Raw genomic sequence first — 13050 nt, 5'->3', positions numbered from 1 at the left:
GGATTAATTCAAAAACGTTCAAAAATTAAATAAAAAAAACAAGTTTTTTTTAACTGAAAGTAAGGAACGACGTTAAAACTTAAAACGAACAGAAATTATTCCGTATATGAAATTGGCTGTCCCCTCCTCAACGCCCCGCTCTTTACGCTTAAGTTTTTTTATAATTTAAAAAAATAGATTTGTGAGAATTTTAAACTTTAGCGTAAAGAGCTAGGCGTTGAGGAGGGGATCGCCCCTTTCATACACGGAATAAATTCTTTTCGTTTTAAGTTTTAACGTCGTTCCTGACTTTCAGTTAAAAAAACTTGGTTTTTTTTTATTTGATAATCTTACGGAGCAAATTAACCATGGCATAGAAAGTGCTAAGTGGACTCGAGTTCAACTTAAAATTTCAAGGTACGTAATTCATGTTAGGTCACAGAAATCTTCAACGCAGCAGAAATAAACTAGCTTCGATTATGATGGTTTTATTGAAAATTAAATAAGCCTAGTTTAGAAGGACGCGTAGAAAATATGAAGTTATACTGAACGTAACGTAACTTACCACTTAGCGTACAAAATTACATCCGTAGTATGTAAAATAATCAACTTATTGGGCAAGTAGCCAAGTATGAATCACTGAAGTAACTTTGACTGACCTAGTGATCTAGCTTTACTTTACTTCACTTGCTATCAATTTATAAATTTATTTAATTTATAAAAAGTTTTCATGATGATTAATTTTTTCTTCAGTACCGTCTATGATATATGCTCGTTAAGTGGGGGGTGGGTACAGGTCAAGCGAGTCAAATACTCCTCTCTCAGGGGCAGCGCAAATCCTTATTGAACATTAAAAGATGAAAAAAATATTTCTAAAAAGGATCACTAGCCTCCATTAAAACAAAATTTATTGAAAAAAATTGCTTCGAGAACAGAATAATTCAATGTATTTTAGCTGCAAAACCTGCAAATATATATATATTTCCAGGAAATTGTTTTCGGAACAAGCTTTGAATATTTGTAAATGCTTTTCTCCGAAAACTTGTTTCAGTAAAATAAAATTGGTAACAATTATAGTTACGATGGTTGAAGTCCTCCCTTTTCCGATCTATTGACATACTGTTCCTGTGCACACGTCTAAGTGGTAAAAACTAACCCGAAGAAAAAATATGATTCAATTGTATCTAATTGGTTAATCTAATTCATGATCATATCTGAAAATTCAGTTTGAGGTCCGTTCCATATAGAAATACTTGTAGTTTCAATGCCTAAAAATTCAGTGAAATGCACTTTTTGATCAAATATTGCATAGAAGACAATTTCTGGCCAACAGACCAAAATTATTCTAGCCCAAATTACAACAAAATCAACTCAAAACGAGCAGAAATCAACATGAGTAAGGCTGGAATCCTCATGCCTTCTCAGGCCAGATCATAATTTACACTTTACTGAAAACAAAATACATTTTAAATGTTTTCGCTTTCTTAACTTTAATAAATAAAAAATAATTTAGACTTTAAGGAATAAATATCAGTATATGTATATTAAACTGGCAATCCACGTTCATTTATTTTTAATACTTTTCAGTAAACAGCTTTTTCTTGTCTTGAGAAGGTAAAGCGGGTATCATCACCCCCCCCCCAAACCCACTAAATCCACACTGTGTCAAGCCAAAAGGTGTGGTTTCTTTTAAGAAAATATCTAATAAATCATTTATATACACATACAGAATGCTAAATTCATATGTTCACTTACATTTTGATTCATAATTAAACTTGAAATATCCACAACAAGTTCAGATATTAGACTGCAAATAGAATTACCTCATTCATTCCATGCCTAAAGGGTGAACAACCATTGGCATGCGAGCAGTTTAGTTAAACGTGCGTTTGACTGAAGCTAGTTAGCAACGAGCCCTTTCAACTTCCTATCTGCAAAAATGTAGAATTTGTAATTTTTCCAGAAGAAATATCACGGATGTTTGTTTATTTCTTTTTTTTTCTTTTTTTTTGATGATTTCGCCTTTGAACAGTTTTTACATGAAACTTCACTGGTAGATCTTAAGTGTTTTTACCGGATAACAATCAAAATAGAAAAAAATAAAATAAAATAAAAAAGAAACTTAGAAATCTTCAATTTACCCAAAGATTAAATTTTATTAGAAAACCGATCTCAATAGTATACATATAAAATAATTTGTCTAGACCAATTCTAAAATTAGTGATGTAGGAAAGGACAGGGGCGTCATTTGAGGAGGGGGAGGGGATGTTGCACACCCCCCCACAGATAATATGGAGGGAGAAAAAAACATCATGTATCCCATGCCTCTTGACTATCTGTGTGTGTGTTAAGTAAGTATGTGTGTGTGTTGAGTGTGTTAAGTAAAAGTATGTTAGTATTAACGAAAAATTGATGATTCGAAGAGAAAATCTGTTAGTGTTAAGTAAACGTTTGGTAGTATTAAAAAAGAATGTTGTTACTTTGATGAGAAGGTTTATTAGTGTAAAGCAAAACTTGCTACTTCTGCCAGAAAAGTTGCTATCACAATCAAAAAATTGTTACTTCTAAGAAAAAAATTGGTATCTTTGGTAGAAAACTTGCTAGTTCGAACAGAAAGCGTGTTATCACTGACGTAAAATATTATTTCTATGAGAAAATTGTGTGTGTTAAGTAAACGTTTGGTAGTATTAAAGAAAAATGCTGTTACTTTGATGAGAATGTTTGTTAGTATTAAGCAAAACTTGCTACTTCTGACAGAAAAGTTGTTATCACAATAAAAATATTGTTACTTCTAAGAAAAAATATAGTATATCTGGCAGAAAACTTGCTAGTTCGAACAGAAAACTTGTTATCATAACGAAAAAATTTTTACTTCTAAGAAAAAAAAGTATTTTTGACAGAAAACTTGCTACTTCAAGCATAAAACGTGTTATCGATGACGAAAAGTGTTATTTCTATGAGAAATTTGAGTGTTTAAGTAAAAGTATGTTAGTATTAAGGAAAAGTTGATGATTCGAAGAGATAATCTGTTAGTGTTAAGTAAACGTTTGATAGTATTAAGGAAGAATGTTGCTACTTTGAAGAGAAGATTTGTTAGTGTTAATCAAAACTTGCTACTTCTGACAGAAAAGTTGTTATCATAATTGAAGAACAGTTACTTCTAAGAAAAAATTTGGTATCTTTGACAAAAAACTTGCTAGTTCGAACAGAAAACGTGTTATCACTGATGAAAAATATTATTTCTAAGAGAAATTTGTGTGTGTTAAGTAAGAGTATGTTAGGTTTAAGGTAAAATATTGTTACTTCGATGTGAAAATTTGTTATTGTTAATCAAAACTCGCTACTTCTGACAGAAAAGTTGTTAACACAAACAAAAAATGTTACTTCTAAGAAAAAATTGGGTATCTTTGTTAGAAAACTTGTTAGTTCGAACTGAAAATGTTTTATTACTGATGAAAAATTTTATTTCTCAGAGAAATGTGTGTGTGTTCAGTAAAAGTATGTTAGTTTTAAGGTAAAATGTTGTTACTTTGATGAAAAGGTTTGTTAGTGTTAAGCAGAACTTGCTACTTCTGACAGAAAAGTTGTTATCACAATAAAAAAATGTTACTTCTAAGAAAAAATTTGGTATCTATTGCAGAAAACTTGCTAGTTCGAACTGAAAACGTGTTATCACTGACCAAAAATATTATTTCTAAGAGAAAATTGTGTGTTAAGTAAACGGTTGGTAGTATTAAAGAAGAATGTTGTTACTTTGATGAGAAGGTTTGTTAGTGTTAAGCAACACTTGCTACTTCTTACAGAAAAGTTGTTATCACAATCAAAAAATTGTTACTTCTACGACAAAATTTGGTATCTTTGGCAGAAAACTTGCTAGTTTGAACAGAAAACGTGTTATCACTGATGAAAAAATATTATTTCTAAGAGAAACTTGTGTGTGTTAAGTAAAAGTATGTTAGTTTTAATGTAAAATGTTGTTACTTTGATGAGAAGGTTTGTTAGTGTTAAGCAAAATTTGCTACTTCTGACAGAAATGTTATTATCACAATCAAAAAATTTTTACTTCTAAGAAAAAATTTGGTATCTTTGGTAGAAAACTTGCTAGTTCGAACAGAAAGCGTGTTATCACTGATGAAAAATATTATTTCTAAGAGAAAATTGTGTGTGTTAAATAAACATTTGGTAGTATTAAAGAAGAATGTTGTTACTTTGATGAGAAGGTTTGTTTATGTTAAGCAAAACTTGCTACTTCTGACAGAAAAGTTGCTATCACAATCAAAAAATTGTTACTTGTAAGAAAAAATTTGGCATCTTTGGCAGAAAACTTGCTAGTTCGAACAAAATACGTGTTATCACTGATGAAAAATATTATTTCTAAGAGAAATTTGTGTGTGTTAAGTAAAAGTATGTTAGTTTTAATGTAAAATGTTGTTACTTTAATGAGAAGATTTGATAGTGTTAAGCAAAACTTGCTAATTCTGACAGAAAAGTTGTTATCACAATCAAAAAATTTTTACTTCTAAGAAAGAATTTGGTGTCTCTGGCAGAAAACTTGCTAGTTCGAACTGAAAACGTGTTATCACTGATGAAAAATATTATTTCTAAGAGAAAATTGTGGGTGTTAAGTAAACATTTGGTGGTATTAAAGAAGAATGTTGTTACTTTGATGCCCACATTTAAAATACATGTGATTTTATTAATAATATTTGATTTTTTTAATAAAGTTTGGTTTTAGTTTTCGAAAATATTAACACCCATGTTTAAAATACATATGATTTTATTAATAATATTTGCTTTTTAATAAAGTTGGGTTTTAGTTTTCAGAAAGGGCGATACAGTTTGAGATATTTTAGAGGATGATTTGGGCGAAACGGAGTGAGACATTTGAATTGACTTAGCTTTACTTCGTGGTTGTGTTCTCTATAATACACTTAGCTGTGTTTAATAATATTCGATTTTTTTAAATAAAGTTGGGTTTTAGTTTTCAGAAATATGAACATCCCAATTTTCAATTTGGTCGGTGAAAGTTCTATCAAAAAGCGTTTTTTGTGATTTCATGTAAAATTCAATGACTTTTTTTTATAAATGTTAGAATGTTAGAATTGTTCCTAAGCAATGAGCAAACTTCAGACACAGAAATTAAATTTCAGATGAATCTACAGAGTTTCATTTCTCATCACTAGATACAATTTCATACATAGAACTTCTATAAGAAATACGGTTTATTAATCAACGTCATACTTGACATCTAAATTATATGTATAAACAAGTTTTCCACAATTCTTACATTTGTGAATAAATTCCATGGTTTCATAATTTTTTGATATCACACGAAACTTCCAGTTTTTACACCAGTGTCAATGCGGATCATATATGATGTCCAGAAGATGGAGGTGTACATAGTTAGATTTTTTCCTTAGAGGATTCTGAAAGAAGATTAGCTTTATGACAAAGCGAAAAAACATGACAAAAATCAAAGCGTTGCCCTCGCAACCAAATTATCCTATTTGTTTGTTAGGATCCCACCCCAACTCAATTCCCGAATCTTACTTACTATGAAGTGCTACTATGATGGTTTATATTAAACTAAAATAATCGTCGAAGCGCTAAATTTAGTTAATAAATTTGTCCGACATTTCGTTGTCCACCACTCCCCTTAAAAAAAGATTGTAATCTCTCATTACTCTAAATTTACAGGAGGGGAAAAATAATTTATAAGCCCAAACTCATCAAATCACTAAATTCAGTTACAAAATTTGTCCAACATTTCCTTGTCCACCCTATTTTCATGTTTTTTTTTGCAATCCATTTGTACTATACCTTAAACATTTTCAGATATTTTCTTGATTAAACGTAGCTGTATTAGCCTAAGGTGTCCTTATGTTGCAGCGAGTTGCTAGTAATTGCAGTATTTCATGTTTTTGCAAGTCATTCATACTATAATCTATAAATTTTCTAATATTTTCTTGATAAAACGTACATTTGTTGACCTCGGATGCCTTAGTACCGCAGTAAATTGTTAGTACTAGTATTATTATCAAGCTTTTGCAAGCCTTTCTTAATATACATTCAACAGATTCAGACACTTGCTTGATGTAAGGTATCCATTAGTATACTCGATTCAAACATCACATTAACTCATTCGAACAACAGATTTTATTTTCACTGTCATCGATGCTTTAACATTAAACAATAAGCCATTGTGGGAGGATCTTACTCCAACTCAACCTCTGAACATGCTATAAATTGGTACTTGAATGTCTCTAGTTTTGAGACACACCCCCAGGTGTCTGAAATCCCCTACGATGCTTTTCCAGACCTAACTCCAATGTGACTAACCCCCCCTCCTCCGCGATGTTATTCTAGACAAAAATATACCTCCCCATGGCTTACTGAATATGGCAATGGTCACACTGCAGGATCCTTCTGATAATAACTTTAGCTATTAACTTCATGATTTCCATTAACTCTCTATTAACGTTTTCTATAAAATTTTAAAAAATATTTCAAAACATTTTTTATTTTCAAAAGTGCAATAATATTAATAACATGGTTATTTCACTGTTTTTACATAATGGTTCAAGGCATTGTTGCTATTATTTCCTACTGTCTCCTTTAAAAGTTCTTGTTGTGTACGTATATCCGTACTCACACTATATAATTGGTCAATATTATCCCTTATATACGCGTACAATTGCATGAAGTGAAGAGGGTAAGACAAACTGCTCTCTGTGTATGAAGGTTCACCAAATTCCAGCCAAAATGCCGGACTGTTTTCTTCCTTAAATATAGATTAAACCATTATTTCCCATAACCTTATTAATATTTTCTATACAATTCAAAAAAAGTAATCCGCAAATGATTTAGACATTAGAATTTATACACAGTTTCAACTGGTTATTTTTTGTCTGGCATAGTTGAAAGCCCGCAATCTTAATCCTTTCAATCTGGTGCGACTACCATTTGTTTTCATAATTTAGATAAGGCGCGTGCGAAGGTTGTTTACTAAATCTCCCCTCTCAAGATATAATCACATACAGTTTTTTTCTATCGCGAGTGTACTGATTCTGTTGGCTTTAAATGCATGTGAAAAGACAATTTAAGAAGCTACTTCAAATGAAAGAAATAAATGGTGAAGAATGATGGGAGGACGGATGAGGGGTTTACGCAGTGGAAAAAAACCGTATTTTGTGCTTCTTAATGACTATAAACATCGCTTAGTGGATATTTTTTTTGGGGGGGGGATATTCCCTGAATTTGAAAATAGTGAAGGAGGACTACAAAAATTTTTTTATTTGGAAATAACCTAAGAAAATTTACTAAATAGAACTCCCATTATAAATCGATGTGTCTAAAGCTTCCAAATCAATAATATTAGATGCACTCTCCATGGTGGCTTGAGACAGTATGATAATTCAATGCATGTCCATTATAAACAAAATCTCAATGGCGAATTGTGATGTAAAGGGAAACCTTACGTAACTCCCTGATTGATCTAGAAAGAGACACGTGATTCTATCCCGTTAGCAGATCTATACACTTAGTAACAACAAACGAATTGACCTAGAAAAGACACGTGACGCTGTCCTATTAGCGGATTAATAATATTGTCCATATGGTTATGTACCGTTAGCGGATCAATACACCATGCATAAATTGTGTACTGTTAGTATTCAATAACATTGTACCGTTAGAATTCAGTACGCATGCGCATTTTCCCTATAGTATTTCCAAGTTCCCTGACTGGTCTAGAAAGAATACTTTTACAAAGGACATTAAATCTCGTTCAGACTTTTTACCAAGGACATTAAATCTCATCCTGACTTTTTTACCAAGGACATTAAATCTCGTTCAGACTTTTTACCAAGGACATTAAATCTCGTCTCGGAGTCAATACACTTAGAAACAACCCCCCCCCTGATTGACCTAGAAAAAGGTGTCATTAACCCTATCTCGTTAGCGGATCAATAGCATTGTCTATGCGGTTAAGTACCGTTAGACTCGATTATAGATGGCAGCACACGGTCCCCCTGTAGTCGATAGGGCCTCTCTACTAACACTCAAGCCGTACACGTACACTCGTACACACACCTGTAAACGTACAAGTATTCGATGCATTATTTCTTCTTATAAAGAGAGCCTTTATGAACTGTCGAAGTTGAAATTCTTCTCAATTTCGAAAATAAATTTTGAGCACTCGAAGACACATCCGCAGGCATTTTAAACGAATCAAGAAATTAAAAATAATAAAAAGCCAAAAATATTAAAAAGTATTCGATGACGTTACAGAATGCATAAAAAAAAGACTGTTCTCTCAGCCGCTACAGTAAAAGGTTAACTTAGGCCCAAAGTTCCAAACTAATCTTCAGGTAAAACTTGAGAGGACAGCAACAGGTTAGCCGGCAGAACCAATATTCTACCTATTTTTGTAACAAGTTTCTAGTTTATTTACCATAAAATAACAAGTGAGATTTCTTGCATACTCTAACAACGGCGGAATTTTAATTGAGAGGAACAATGCTATAAACGTTAATGTGATGCGATTGAAATTTCTCAGGGCATAAGAAAAGTTAACGAGGGCACTTTGAATTTTCCAGTTGAATGAGCCCCCTCTGAAGTTTCCAAGACCATCCCTTTTTACAATATGTTCCAATAACATTTTTTATTATGAAATTCGGCTCAACTGTTTAAAAATGCTCCCGGTTGTTTTCAAGTACTGGCAGATTAGTTTCAAAATTTAGAAGAATTACCACTTCTAAAGTTGTAAAAAAAAATTCTATTGAAATTTGAACCAAGATTTAAAGCTGGTCGTTGGGGAACATCAAAGATGATGATTGATTCCAGGGATCAAATCTTAGCTGGTAGATTGTCATTCATTTTGGCATTTGTGAATTTCAAGCGCTGTTCGTTTGCATATTGTGTAGCTCTATATCTCTCATCTGCCCAATTACGTTACGTTTTGTCTTCGCTAGAGCACTTACTTTTAGCAACTTCCATAATACAAGACGTTTGCCATTTGTCTTGCAATCTCTGGCCTTTTGAAAAGATAATGAGCTCATTACAGCCCTAGAAGTCCTAGCCCAAGGGCATTGAAATCTGAAAAGTGGAGATTCGAAACTTTAACATAGGTAGCTGATAGGAGTTATATACTTATAGCGTTCGTTAGAATCCCACCAGTACAAGGAAAAACAACCGGAATATTAATTGACTTGCTCAATTGACTTGCCTGTATTGATTTGGACTAAACCCTATTTTTGGATCAAAAATAAGGGAATATCATTGGCAGCGCAATAGCGCAGCCTAAGTAAAGAACGATTTGGGCACAATTTATTATTATTTTTTTTTTTTGGTTTCTTGGTTTTAGACCACGGCACTATCGTACTGAAGGATTTGTTCGAAGAAATTTCGAAAAGGGCTCATTCGATTGGAAATTGGAGTGACTTGTGCTTTTTTTAATAGTCGAAATTGATTGGAAGGCAACTAACATCCCTTCGACGCCCACCATTTCCCCCAACACATTAAATCAAAATTTTTAGATAGCCATTTTGTTCAGCGTATTTAATTTCCAGATACAAATTATGTTTTTGAGGAGGACACTCCCCTACAGCCCTCAGGGCAAGGGTTGTAAGTTATGCCCTGGGGACATATAAGGTTTTATAGAAAGCTTTGTCGTAGAAACTTCAAAAAGGGCTCATTCGATTGGAAATTCAAAGGGCTAGTACTCTTTTTGATAGTCGAAAGTGATTGGAGGATAACTAACCCCCCTCCCACGCCCACCTTTTCCCCAAACAAATACAATCAAAATTTTGAGACAGCTTTTTTGTTAAACGTAGGTGAAAGTTCTGGAAATTAGGTCTTTAAGAATGAAACCCCCCTCCACAGCCCTCAGGGCAAGGGTTTTAAGTTATGCCCTGGGGGCAAAAAATGATTTTTTATAGAAAGCGTTGTCGTTGAAACTTCAAAAAGGGCTCATTTTATTCGAAATTGAAATGGCTAGTGCCCTTTTTAATGGTCGAGTGATTGGAGAGGAACTAACCCCCCTCTCACACCCACCTTTTCAGCAAAACACATCCAATCAAAATTTTGAGAGCCATTTTGTCAAAGTAGTTGAAAGATCCGGAAATTATATATAAGAGGATGACAAACCCCCCACAGTCCCCAGAGTAAGGGTTGTAAGTTATGCCCTGGGGGCATATAAGGTTTTTATTGAAAGCTTTGTCGTAGAAACTTGAAAAGGGCTCATTCGATTGGAAATTCAAAGGGCTAGTGCACTTTTTAATAGTCGAGTCATTTGAGGGCAACTAACCCCCCTCTCACATCCAATAAAAAATTTCAGATAGCCATTTTTTTCAACGTAGTTAAAATGTCCGAAAATTATGTCTTTGAGGTTGACAACCCCCTCACAGCCCTCAGGTCAAGGGTTGTAAGTCATGCCTTCGGGCATATAATGGGTTTATAGAAAGCGTTGTCGTTGAAACTTCAAAAAGGGCTCATTCGATTGGAAATTGAAAGGACCAGTGTCCTTCTTAACAGTCGGAAGTGTTTGGAGGGCAACTAACCCCCCTCTCCCGCCCACCATTTCCCCAAACACATCCAATTAAAATTTTGAGATAATAATTTTCTTCAACGTAATTATAATTTCTGGAAATTATATCGTTGAGGATGACAACGCCTTCCCCCCAGCCCTCAGGGCCCGGGGGGTAAGTTATTCCGATGGGGGCGATAAGGTTTTTATTGAAATCGTTGTCGTAGAAACTTCAAGATGGCTCATTTGATTGGAAATTAAAATGGCTAGTGGCTGTTTTAATAGTTGAACGTGATGGGAGAGCAACTAACGCCCCTCTCACGCCTAGCATTCCCCCAAACACATCTAATAAAAATTTTGTGATCACCATTTTGTTTAACGTAGTTGAAAGTTCTGGAAATTAAGTCTTTGAGGATGACAACCTCCTCACAGCCCTAAGGGCAAGGGTTGTAATGTATGTCCTAGGGACATATAAGGTTTTTATAGAAAGCGTTGTCGTAGAAACTGAAAAACGGGTTCATTCGATTGGAAATTGAAAGGGCTAGTACTCTTTTTAATAGTCGAAAGTGATCCGAAGGCTTGACATTTTTATACCAAAGATCAATGTGGGTACAATGTATTATTATTATTATTATTTTATTTTTATACCAGGGCAATTCGTATTGAAGGAGTTGTCTTAGGAACTTCGAAAAAGCCTCATTCGATTGAAAATAGAAAGGGCTAATGCCTTTTTTAATAGTCGAAAGTGATTGGGGAGCAACTAGTCCCCCTCCCATGCCCTCCCTCCCCTTTCCCCCTTATGTCTAAAAACTAAAAGTTGCATTAAGATTAAATCAAAATGCAGTGTGTTAATGCTAATTCCCAATAAGCCATCTCAACAGTATCCCAAGAACGAATGAGGGTATTATGTTCAAACTTTCGGGGCCACTTCTGCTCTTAAAATTTGACCAAATCAAAATACCCTAAGTGTATCCAAGCTATCAAAGAAAGTAAACAGATTGTTTTGGAATGGTATCAAGTTTTCTATTTCAGGTGAACTATAGGAGGTATGAAACTAAATTAGACACTACTATTCGTGTCCAGATTTCTAAAAGGGTGTATTTGGTTAAAAATTGCTGAAAAATTTTTCTCGAGCATACAAGTAACAGACCAAACTACAAAGTCTTAAAAAACGAAATGATTTAAAGTATTATTTTCTTTTTCACTGAAAAGACTATGTCAATATAAAACGAACAGAAATTAATTAAGAAGGGGTTTTTAAGGCATAGGGGTTTTGAGCCCTACTCATGTTAATTTCTGCTCGTTTTGAGTTTGACTCGGTTATTTATTGTAATTTCTGTTCGTTTTGGGTTTCATTTATTTATCAATACTGATTTGTGGTAGTTTCACGCTTGGTAGATTATTTGATTTTATTTTTGCTCATTTTTTGTTTAATGGAGTTCTTTACTTTTCTTTGAGAAACTTATTTTGTGGAAAAAGGTTTTTTTTTAATTAATTTAAAAAAAGAAACATCTATCTCTCAGTTAGAATTTAAAACTGGGAAATTCAAGCAAACGAAAAGTAATTTACCCAGCCGACTTTCGGGGTATACACGAATTTTGGATAGCGATCATTTCAATTCGATATTTTTTTATTCCTAAATTCGTAACGCCAGGTATAATTAAATATCTGATTTGCCGCTAGTCTTTTATCGAGGTTTTTAGATGACTCTTGAATCTTCTTTTGAAAGAGTCAACAGAGGAACTTTTAGGGATAACTTCATTAGGAAGATCATTCCAGATCGAAGTGCACCGCTGGATCAAGCTGTTCTTCGAGTACTCTGTAGAGGGAGGTGAGTCTAGAGAAGCAAGTGCTTATAGAAAAGGCCACTGACACGGCACCAAACCTCTCACTAACGACTAAACCTGCACTATTTTGGATCTTTAGGAGTGGTGCCAGTGACGTTTTCGGGGCACGAGCATACGGCAGGTATCCTTAATCACCAATGTATACCACATAACTTTTTATTCATGACACTCTGTTTCATTCATATAACTAAAGCTAACAAATTTGGGTAATAACAAACCTGCTAGCCAATGATAGTGACCGACACGACTTGGAATCAAACTTCTTAAAAAGTATGATCAAATTTTTAAATATAACCTGTTATTTTTTGTGTTGCTTCAAGTATTTACGTCACTCCTGCCACCGAAACCAAAATCTTATAAAACTAACTGGCGTGAATACACCTGAGGAGCCCTGTCAATGGTTTTAACCGTACCAAAACAGTTATGAATACTGTCAGACAGAATAGGTTTCAAACCTTAGCATCTTCTTGAAGTCTCCAATCACATTCTATAGTGAATGTAACTTGTCTGTTTTTCTTTTCACCCCACAACTCAATTATTATTTACGGGCCTGTTCAGAGTAATTCCCGGAGTGATACGTTTTCCCTATATGTGCAAATAATAAAATGGATTTAAATTCGTTATTCAATACATTTCTAACAACACTCACCAGCTTATATCAATCGAATACTTTACACTAAAAGGTTTCAAACATATTTT

The sequence above is a fragment of the Artemia sp. Qi Xiang Cuo genome, chromosome 14, assembly GCF_049724085.1.
Source record: "Artemia sp. Qi Xiang Cuo chromosome 14, ASM4972408v1, whole genome shotgun sequence".
Classification (NCBI taxonomy): domain Eukaryota; kingdom Metazoa; phylum Arthropoda; class Branchiopoda; order Anostraca; family Artemiidae; genus Artemia; species Artemia sp. Qi Xiang Cuo.
Note: the sequence above shows the minus strand (reverse complement) of the source record.